We start from the raw sequence: 10952 nt of genomic DNA on the forward strand, positions 1-10952 counted from the left end.
TATACCCACCTAGGTTCAGTGGAGCCTTAAGTGCAGAGGGATTTGTTCTTCAACCATCCCTATTTGTTGGCCAAGGATAGTTGGATTAGTTGAGGATTTGGCAAACCCTTAAGTTTTCCAATCTATGGTTCTGGGAACCAATAGATTGGTGACTCTATTGGGGAATTGTGATAAGAAGTATTTAAAATTTTTGGTGGTTTCACTTCAGACTCTATTAGAGGAGGGAGCCTGAAAGATTAGTAAAATATGTTTTTCCTCTTAAGAGGTGGTGACTCTACATGTAATACATGAATAATAATTGGTATGTTGAAAAAGTAAAAGAAACTCCTATAAATTTATCAATAAGATTTATGCAGGGGAGGAGGTCTCTGCACAAAGGACAAGAAGATCTTGTTCAGTTGAGTCCCAAGAAAAGGAACAAAGGGAAAAAATCAAAAATGGCATTTGAAGGATATAAGAGATTTCCTAGTAGGTTGGAAGATTCTTAATCTACTAGCAAATCTGAGAATAGAGAGGAAAATCCTTTTTATAAAATAAATTCAAAGGATAATAGACATAGCCATGATAAGATCATGATTGTTGAGGAATAGGAAGCAAAATAGTGGGATGAACTTATTCTTAAGATGGCTGATATGAATGTCAATGATGCCAAGATGGTGAGGGCACTTAAAAGGCAACCAGGTTGGGTGTTACAAAAACTCGAAATAGAGAGAAATAATATTTCAATCCCCAAGACAAATAAGGTAGGAGAAGAGAGAGGTGAAACAAGTAGACAAGTAGTTCCAAAATATAGTCCCCCTCATATGAGAAGAATGGACCAGCCTTTGGTAACTTATGATAACCTGTTGGTAAATGAAAATAAAAGATGGAGGGATGTGCATAGGGATCAAAGTGAGGAGAGGCAGGAGGATGGAAGAAGGAATGGAGATGGGGAAATGATGTGAACTGGACTAACACGAATAGGGGAAACCATGTAGGAGATAATGGATATGGTAGCAATCAAAATAATGGACATAATAGAGGTAACAATGGTAATTATGGAAGTGGAAATGGTGGAGGTAAAAACAATAATAATGGTAATCATAATGACAATAATAATGGTAGTGGAAACAATGGTAACAATGGAAACTATGGCAACAATGGTGGATTCAATAGAGGAATTATGAATAATCAAAGAAACCATCATGTTGGCAGGCAACCCTTAATCATTGAAAGATAAAGACAATTGGATTTCACTAGCATTGTTGGTTATCCAAATCAGATCACTAATGATTTGAGATTAGCAATCCCCAAATTCTTAGGAAATGGAGTTGATTCAGCAGAGCAGCATGTAATTAATGTAAAAAATATCATCGAAGAATTTGAGATTCCTCATGAAGATATATTCATGAATTTGTTTGTTCAATCTTTGATAGAGGATGTAGGGGAATGGTATAGAAGTCTTCCTGATAGATGTATTTGGAGTTGGCAGGAATTTGTAATGCTATTCTTGGAAGAATTTCGAGATCACAATGATCCTTCATTTGCATCCCATGAATTAACAAGCATAAGGAAGAATCAAAATGAATCAGTTGCTGAATTTAATAAAAGATTTAATAAAGTATCAAATAGAATACCCAAAGATGTTAGACGAGTTGATTCATTTTTTATTAACTTTTATTTGAGTTCTTTTGATAGCAAAACTCATTATGATATTTTGTCTCATAGACCTGACACTTTACAACAAGCGTTGATGACAACTATTACTATTGAAAATAATAAGAAGGTGGCTGGGAAGGTTGCTAAGAGAGATGATCCAAAGCTGTACAACTCTAGAATTCCCAAGAAAGATGATCTTACTCAGATCATGGGCATGCTTAAGGACCTAAAGGGTAAGAAAAATCATAATGAAAGGCCACCATATAGGAACAATAAGCAAATAAATTACAATAGGTCAAGGTTGCATGACATGCCATATAACACAAATTGGAAAGAAGGAAAACCAGTAAAACCAAGTACAAACAAAGAGACTCCTGACCCATTAAAGAAAGCCACAAAATTTGTAGATGAGTATCCATGTTGTGATGTATGTAATCTACCTCATGTTGTAGAACAGTGCATGATTGCCCAGGGCTTGATAGAAGAGGAAGATAAAAATGAGGATTATGAACCAACTGTGAATGTCCTTTTGTTAGGTCCATATTGGGGAAGGAATGAGGATTTATCTGAAGAAGAAGAAAATTCTGATGTGTATCAAAGAAGAGAGAATTTGCAATATAGTATACAACAATTTTTTTCTTATGATGATGAAGATATCCCTTCTTCGAGAAAATTGTTTTAGGAGGAAGTAGTGCCTTCTTTGAGAAATTTGACTGAAGAGGAGAAGAAAGATTTCACTATTGCAGCTATGGAACAAGTGAAAAGTAAATACCAGTTGAGGAATAGGAATGTAAATAATGAGTAGGGCAAGCCAGCAGGTATTTTTGCCAAAGTGACAAAATCTGGTGGAACCAATAATAACCTAGCCAAGGGCAAGGATGCGGGTACCAAGAGAGGGACAAAACTAGAAAAGACTAAACAAATTGAAATGCCAAAATCGGTCAAGTCAGTGGAGAAAAAAAAAATCAGTAAGCCTTCTTCAAACTGTGGAATTTTTATGTCTCAAGTGTTGTCTCAGGGAAAAATTTCTATGCCCTTGCTTGAAGTGATGAAATTTCCAAAATATAAGGATGAGACCTTGGAAATTATATCAAATGTTGCTGATATAAGAAAAGATAATTCTAGGCTGAAAGAGGATCCTCCAGTGATTTACTTAGGCATGTCTATCACAAAAAACCTCACACAAGTTGATCCATTCTATTTGACATTGTTAATTAACAATAAAATGGTCAAGAATTGTATGATAGATTCAGGGGCAGCAGTGAACATCATGCCTGAAGATGTCATGAGAGAGCTCAGGATGTGTGTTGAAACACCTTATGGTAAGTTTTATGCCATGGACAATAGGTATGTACCTGTGGTGGGTATTATGAAAGACGTAGAGTTCAGGTTTCTAGCTTGCCCAAATACAACATATAAGACAGACATCACAGTGGTACAAGTTCCTACAAACTACAAAATGTTGTTGTCTAGGCAATGGTCAAATTTAGTGGGTGGTCACATTTAGCTCGATCTATCCTATGCTACTATTCAAGTAGAAGGGACAATGGTGAGGATAAACAAAGAGCCAAGATCTCCAAATCTCATAGAAGAGGTTGATCCTGATGAAGCAACTTGCTTTTGCCATTTTGATATGGACAACTTTTAGGTAAGTATTTCTAAACCTTTAGAGATCAATAAAGTTACACAAATAGTTAAACAAAATGAAAACTTAATTTGGAAATTATACTTTGATGGTGCCTGTAGTAAGGAAAGAAATAGAGCAGGAGTTGTACTTATTTCACCTAATGGAAAAAAATTTAAATACTCTTTCTTGTTAGCTTTTGAATGTACTAATAATGTTGCCGAATATGAGGCCCTCTTATTAGGACTTAAACTAGCAAATAAACATGGTATTAAGTTACTAATGGTTTATGGTGAATCAAAATTAGCCATTTCACAAGTTAGAGGGATATTTGCTGCAAAAAATGAAAAATTAAGAAACTACAAGAAGGAAGTTTGGGATTGCATTGAATTATTCGATGCTTTCTCCATCAATTGGACTAAAAGATCCAATAATATTTTGGCAGAATTCATGGATAACTTGGCTATCAAGCAGAATGACATCCCTTTGGATGATATTACCGGAGTAGAAATAAAGACTAGACTATCAGTGCCTGATAATGTAAAAAGTTGGCAAGTCTTTGATGATGACAGGGATTTACTAAAATTCTTATTTTGTGAAGATCAGTATGAGCACCAGTGGATTGATTGGAATGGACTTGTGGAGGACAAGGATGACAAAGCAACTGTACTTGGGCAAGAAGTATTGCAGCTAAAAACTAATAAAATCCCAAAAGGATTGATAGAGCTTGAAATAATTTTTGATGATAAAGATGTAATGAATTCCAGACCTAATTCAGGAGGATGTGAGGAAGTTGAAAAAGTAAACTTGGGAAGTGAAAGAAACCCAAGAGAAGTATATATTGGAAAGAAGCTCACACCAAAAATTAGAATAGAATTGATTAATCTACTGAGGAAGTATAGGCACATTTTTGCTTGGTCATATGACGACCTTAAAGCATACAGGGAAGATTTGTTCCAGCATGAGATACCTTTGAATCCTGATGCAAAATCTTTCAAACAAAATAAAAGGCCTATAAACCCTACCTTGGCTCCTAAGATGAAGGAGGAGTTAATGAAAATGAGAAATGCAGGGATTATTGAGCCTATAAGGCACTCAACATGGGTGTCGAATTTAGTACCAGTAAGAAAGAAAAATGGTGATATTAGGTTATGTGTAGATTTCAGAAATCAAAATGTTTCATCTTTGAAAGATAACTATGCTTTGCCTAACATGTAAGCTCTGTTGTAGAAAGTCACAAGGAATGAATTGTTATCTATGATGGATGGCTTCTTAGGCTATAATCAAGTCAAAGTTAGGGAGGCAGAAAAGTTCAAAACTGCTTTCACTACACCTTGGGGTACCTATGTTTATGTTAGGATGCCTTTTGGACTAACAAATGCAGGAGCTACATTCCAGAGGGCTATGGACGTGGCCTTTGAGGCTATGATTGATTGTATCCTAGCAGTATATCAGGATGATATGTCTGCTTATTCTAAAAAGGTAGAAAATCATTGTGATGATCTAGGAAAGATTTTTATTAGAGCACTAGAATATGGCATATCTTTGAATCCTAAAAATTGTCATTTCAGGGTTATTGAAGGAAAATTGTTAGGCCATATTGTCTCAAAAGATGGAGTTAAAATTGATCTAGAAAGGATTTCTACTATTGATAAAATTCAAATCCCCAAAACTGTTAAAGCAATCCAATCTTTCTTCAGTCAAATCAACTTTGTGAGAAGGTTTATTTCAAAATTCTCTGAAATCATAAAGCCTATTGCTAAAATGTTGAAAAAGGGTGCTGAAATAAAATGGAATTATGAAGCTCTTGAAGCCTTTGTAAATATCAAAAGAGCCATCAAGGAAGCCCCTATTTTAAAATCACCCGATTTCTCTAAACCTTTTCAAGTATTTTCATTTGCCTCATTCCATACTATTGTTGTTGTCATGTTACAAAAAAATGATGAGGGTCATGAACAACCAGTGGCATTTTTTAGCAAAACATTGCAAGCATCATAATTAAATGATGATTTGAATGAAAAGTAGGCTTAAGCTCTTGCGAAAGTTGTGAAATCTTTTAGACCCTATCTAGTTGGTGCCACTATTATTGCCTATGTACCAAATGTTTCATTTAAAGACATCTTCAGAAAATTAGAAACTATTGGAAGAAGATGCAGATGGATAAACCGGATCCAAGAATTCAATATTGATCTACAAATCACAAAATTGGTAAGAGGTCAAGGTCTAGTGAAGTTGATGGTAAAATCCAATATTGAAGCAACACAAGTAAATCAGGTAGAGCTAGAGGATGTACAAATTAGCATTGAGAGGTGTCCCTGGTATGCAAATATTGTATATTACTTGAAATACATGAAATGTCCAGATAACTTAAATGATAGTCAAAAGAGAACTTTAAAGCTTCAAACATCTAAGTATGTATTACTTAATGGAGACCTATACTAGAAAAATAGAGATGGTGTTCTTCTATTATGTCTAGATGAGTGTCAAGTGTCTGTTGTTTTAAAAGATTTACATGAAGGTGTATGTGGAGGTCACTTCTTAGCTAAGACCACTGCTCATAAAATTCTTAATACCGGTTATTATTTGCTTCAAGTTTTCAAGGATTGCCATACTTATATCAGGAAATGTGAGGCTTCTCAAAAGTTTTTAGGGAAGCTTAAATATAGTGGAGCCATTCCTCTCAGACCCATGCATATAGAGGAACCATTCTAGATGTGGGGTATTGACTTCATAGGTGAGATAGCAAACAAATCTAGTGGTGGGCATAAATGGATTTTGGTGGCTACTGATTATTTTAATAAGTGGGTTGAATCCATTCCCACAAGACAAGCTACCAGCAAAGTTGTGATAAAGTTTCTTTTGGAAAACATTTTGACTAGATTTGGGGTACCTCAGAAGATTGTGGTAGATAATGGGATGTGTTTCAGATCAAAAGAGTTTTTGATTTCTGTGAAAATTATGGCATCACTTTGTCATATTCATCACCTTATCATCCCTAGGGAAATGGACAGATAGAATCCAACAATAAAAACTTGTTGAAAATTATCAAAAAGATGTTGGGTAATAATAAAAGAGCTTGGGATTCAAAATTGACATTAGCAGTATGGGCTAACAAAGTGACAATTAAGAAGTCCACATGATTTGCTCCATATGAACTTGTATATGGAAAAGAAGCATGGTTACCCTTGAATAATCTGCTCCCAATCTATAAATTTGTTGCAGAGGAATTTTCAGAAGAAGTAAACTTTATGGGAGACAGATTGGTGGTGTTGGTTAAGTTGGATGAATGTATAAGAGAAGCTCAAGAAAGAAACCTACAAAGACAAAAAATGGTAAAGGCTTTACATGATAGGAAACCATGTGACAGGTCATTTGAAGAAGGGGAATGGGTATTAAAATGGAATTCCAAAGATTAGGATAAAGGGAAGCATGGCAAGTTTGATGTGTTTTGGCTAGGACCTTTTATCATTTTAGAAAAAGGTGGAGAAAACTATTATTACTTGAAGGATACTGATGGTCAAGTGCAGGAGTTCCTGGTTCATGCTCAGTATCTTAAGCATTTTTTCTCTTGATGAGTAGGAAGTATTTTTGTATCATAATAGTTTAAATTGATTTTTGCTTTCTATTTTCAATTTTCAATTTTGGTTTGCTTTCCAAAGATAACTAGGATCTTGCTATGTCCTTAAATAGAACATACATCCCCAGAAAGAGCCACTGTTAGCACATATTTTTACAAAATATTTTGTGCTATATGGAGACCTTTTATTTTATCATATGAGCATTTATTTCTTGTTTGCATGTGCAGGAACCTTATTAGCATGAGTAAAGTTCTCTAAGGATCAGTTGTTTCAGGAATGTCAAGGTATCACTTGGGCACACTAAGGGCATGCACTAAGTATAGACTGCACAAGGAATCTAGTATGGAAGCATTTAGTAGCGGAGAAGTCATTATGGTATAATCTAAGATTGTTTTCTAGTATGTATTAGACCCTGTTGGATAGTTGGGATCACTAATATTCAAGGTGGATAGCTCATTTGTTCAAAATTGCAAAATTTCAATTATCAGCATAAGTAGTCCCGATGAAACAACATTGGCTAGCAAAAGAAGGATTATCGACATGACATATACTAATAAATCAGAGGGAAGATTCATTGAGGCACTTAAGTAAATATTCAACATAGTGTGTGCTCTTGGAAAATCATACCATCGAGATAGCTTGTTCCGATGAGGTAGAAGGTGGGTACTTTCTATTGGCATATATCAGCTTATCAGAAATAACGAGAAGCCTCTACCCGATACCTGATGATGGAAGGGAATTGAAGGTGGGTCCATCCAAGAAAAAGACCATATCAGGATAGTGCAAAAATAGTTAGGCTGATCCTCGATGACATGGAGAATCGGAAGGTAGAACTATCGGTAATACCTATACCGATAAAACAAACTTGGAGGTATAAAGCATAAAAGTGCATCAGAGACCCATCTGGACTTTGGGAGGAATAGAAAAAGGATATTCTGACGCCCAATGAAGATAAAAGTGCCTATGGGGATATCAGTGTAAATTATACTGATAAAGTAAACATTAAGTGAGGACTCATCGGGATATCGAAAGAAGAAATTCTATGCTATGTCGAATCTCGATAGGAATATTAAGGTGGATGGTGAGTAGCAAGGAGTTCTTCAAGGTGAGTTATACCAATAACCTAGGGGGCTTAGTCAGAATGCGTATTGGTATATTGAGATCATCAAGGCATCGGAGGGACATAAAATGAACTATGCCGATACCCAATGGGTTAAGTAAAAGAAAACCGAAGGTAGATGCATCAGGGAGAGTTATGCCGATGGATCGTGAAAACAAAAAGCAAAGCCAAAACTGAAGGAGTGCCCATCAGGATAAAGTGAACCATGGGGGTAGGAGAAAGTTTGCTATCCCAAGACCCGATAAGTCAGTTGGGATAGCTTGTGTCGATCAAAAGGTAAGAAGTAGTAAAGTCATAACAAATGGTGCCAAACAATTGAATCATTGGGAAAAGTCTCCTCAATTAGCCATTGAAGGTCTTGATTTGAAAAACTAACAAAATGGCTTCCATTAAATGCATCCATTAAGTAGGTTCGATGCCACATGAAGCAGATCCATCAAGATTATAGTAATTAAGTACAAGATTGGACTCCTTGGGGATATATAGCTAGTGTTGCATAACAACATTCCGCACAAAGTTATTGCAGAAAGTTATCAGGTGTTCATTAAGAAATATTTTGACTTGCTAAGAATAGAGAAGAAGTATTTGCAGAGATGGAAGGGTCAAGCTCAAAAGGGAAGCAAAAGGTCATTGAAATATCCAGTAGCCTGTCAAAACAATCGAAGGGCGAAGTCAGTGAGGCTCAAAGGAAGTTAAATAAAGACATGATAGATCAGATGGGCTCTCCAGGAGATAGGTCACATAGAGCTAAGGTAAATTTTCCTATTCACGACCAGTTGGAAGACAGATATAGAGAAATTGGAGATGTACTCACAACAATGAGAGGGCATGAGCTGTTTCTTTTTCATTACCTTTGTAGGGATGAGCCTATGCCAATTTCAAACCCATGGAGTACCAATTTAGGTAAACTGGTGGTACCTAATATTTTCGTAAATATTGATTTATTGAAGCTCCTGGTAAGACATTATAATACAAACAAGTGATGCATTTTGTTACCTGACAGGACTGGTTTAGTTTACTTTGCAGTAGCCACAATTTAGGAAGTTTTTGTAGTAGATCTGGAGGCAAATGTGCCCTTATCATTTGTGGATTTGGAAGAGGAATACAAAAAAATGGATACTACATACTAGGGTTGGAACCTCGCTATCCACAAAGCAAAGAAGGGGAGGCTAACCGAGGAAGATGGTTATCCTTATGATATGACTATTTTCAAGAAATATTTACATTATACATATATGGCATGTGGTCAGGTTGGAGGAGTTGAAGCTCCTAATGTGGAAAACATAGGACCGCTAGTTTTAGCAATAGATATTCAGAGACATGAGCCTAGAGCTTTTGATTTTGCTTCATACCTAGTGGATAGACTTCATGAACTTTAAAGACAATCCAGACAAGCATTTCAAGCATTATTCATTGTTAATGCATATTATTTTATTTTATGGGAGATTTAGAGGGTTATGGTTAGAAGGTTTGAATGTAGGTACAATTGAGAAGAATTGACAGGATCAACCAGTGCATTTATGGGTTTGTCTCTGGGATTACAGATATGTAAATTCTCATTACCTCAAATTTGAAGAATTCTTTGTTAAGCTGATTTTCTTTCTCTTTGGTGAGCCTCTACAGGGATCATTTTCTGAGGATGTAAAGAAGTTTCTTAGGCCTCATGAGAAAAAAAATTTGAAGGTTAATCACAATTGGGGTGATTAATACTCATGCCAAAACTTCAATTTTGTTCGGTGCTATGGATTTGAAGGTTACCCCTATGTGCTACCGAAGTCTCCACTGGATAGGATTGCCTTTTTGGAAATTGTAAGGCAATTAAGTGTCTCTAATGCCAAACATTTTGGAGGTGCACATAAGCAAGCCTTCCTCCCTGGCACACTTCATTTCTTAGATTTTAAAATTGTATCTGCCAAAGCATATGAGGTTATTGACAGGAAGTTGGTGGATGAGTACAACTTGTTCTAGCACACATCTAGAATGCATTATGATCTTGAGGGATGCATCCACACAAGCAAGAAGAGATAAGAGTTGGGAGATTACTTTCATTAGGAGGATGAGTTTGAAGACGTGTAAAAATAAGGAATTAGAGGAGCTTACAGAGGTTATGGAGACCTTGGAGAAGAAACTGGAGGAGAGAAGACATAGACTAGAAAACATGGAGGGAGACCCAACTCAAAGTGATTCAAGGGAGAACAAGGTAGTTTCCAAGCTCTGTGCACCTGAGAAAGAGAAGGAACTAGAAGAACAAGATAAGCTCCTCATTGTGCTAAATGCAAAAACAGATGAAAGGATGACAGAGTGCACTTCATTTGTTTCAGATGATCAATTCATCAAGTCTAAAGAGTTTAAATCCTTCTTATACCACTTCAAAGGGAAGAAGCTGAGGGAAGCAATGCCAAATATCACACTAGAGAATAAGGAGGAAATGTTGTAGAAGCTTAAAGTTGATATTGATGCAAAAATGGAGACAATGATCACCCTGATGCACGAGATAACCCAAACCACACACACAGTGTTAACCTTGGGGACATGAATTTGATAAAAAATTGGTGCAGGTTGCATGACACAACTGCACATTCTGAGGTTAATTGTGCTCAGTTTGAGAAAATCATAAGAATTGCTCAAGTCGACTCTTAGCCAGAAAATTGTTCCACTGATGAACCCAATAAGGTTAATACTACCATGTTGGTCGATACCTTCCTGTGTAAAGAATTTTAGGTTGAGGTTGAAGGTGAACCATGTGTATACAATGCTTAGGCCTTTCAGACCAGAAACAACTACAATCTTAGGAGTCAAGGCAAAGATCCATTAACAGACCCACCTCCCCCGATGGGTGGGTTTGTACCTCTTGATGCGAATGCAAGCAACAATCCTCACCCTCCTTAGGCTTTTCAAGGAGCACACCCTAGATAAGCTCAAGGGAAAGATTATTTTCTGAAAGGATCATTTGACATTACTAAGGAGATGGAGAGGACTGCCACCACTATGT

Source organism: Cryptomeria japonica, chromosome 4 (genome assembly GCF_030272615.1).
Source record: "Cryptomeria japonica chromosome 4, Sugi_1.0, whole genome shotgun sequence".
NCBI classification, from domain to species: Eukaryota; Viridiplantae; Streptophyta; class Pinopsida; order Cupressales; family Cupressaceae; genus Cryptomeria; species Cryptomeria japonica.